Below are 903 nucleotides of genomic sequence, written 5' to 3' on the forward strand. Positions count from 1 at the left end.
TGCTATATGTGGTCTATAGTATCTACAGTAAACTTTAAAATATCTGAATATGCAAGATACAAATCTATTAAAATGCAAGGTTTATCTACATGTTTATCTACATATTACCTATACCTATTGGCCTCTCTATATACAAATATGTGTATCTATCAATCTACCTACAAAGAGAGAAAGATAGAAATGGAGACAGATATTTGGTGATTATAATATCTCAGATACCTTGTTCATGAAGTGGGTATCATGCCAACAATTCTTACTCATCAATTTCTATAGTAAAATTGTTCATGATTAACTAAATATAATGGTTTTTGATTNTTACTCATCAATTTCTATAGTAAAATTGTTCATGATTAACTAAATATAATGGTTTTTGATTGGATAATGTATTTGCCTGATGTGATTGAAAGCAGAAGTTTTGAATAAAAGTCTCTCCCTCAATACATCAGTTTTTCCACCTTCGGTAACCACTGCCACCTTCTTCTTTGTTTGAATCTTCATGAAATAGCAATATATTTGCGTGCTTATACTATACAGGAACATACATATTCACTTCTGTAAATGGGGTCCAAATGACTACTGTGTGGTTAGTTATTGCTCAGTATTTTGCAATATTCTCTTTTGGAGATAATAAGCATAAATGAATTATAAGTATATATAAAAATGACCTAACAATTTTAATTGCTAAATGGCAAGATATTTTTCAACATACTATCAATTATTACCAAATACATATTAGTAGGCATTTAGGTGTCCAAAGTCTTTTGTTGTTTAAAATATATTTCAAAGATATGCACATTTTAATGTTCACAATGTTTTCCAAATTATCTTGGAATAAATTCTGAAAAGTAGTATGGCTGAGTAATAAGCTACATTTTCTTAGAACAGTGATTACTAAAGTGCTCT

This window comes from Galeopterus variegatus, unplaced genomic scaffold, assembly GCF_000696425.1.
Source record: "Galeopterus variegatus unplaced genomic scaffold, G_variegatus-3.0.2 Scaffold10895, whole genome shotgun sequence".
Taxonomy (NCBI): domain Eukaryota; kingdom Metazoa; phylum Chordata; class Mammalia; order Dermoptera; family Cynocephalidae; genus Galeopterus; species Galeopterus variegatus.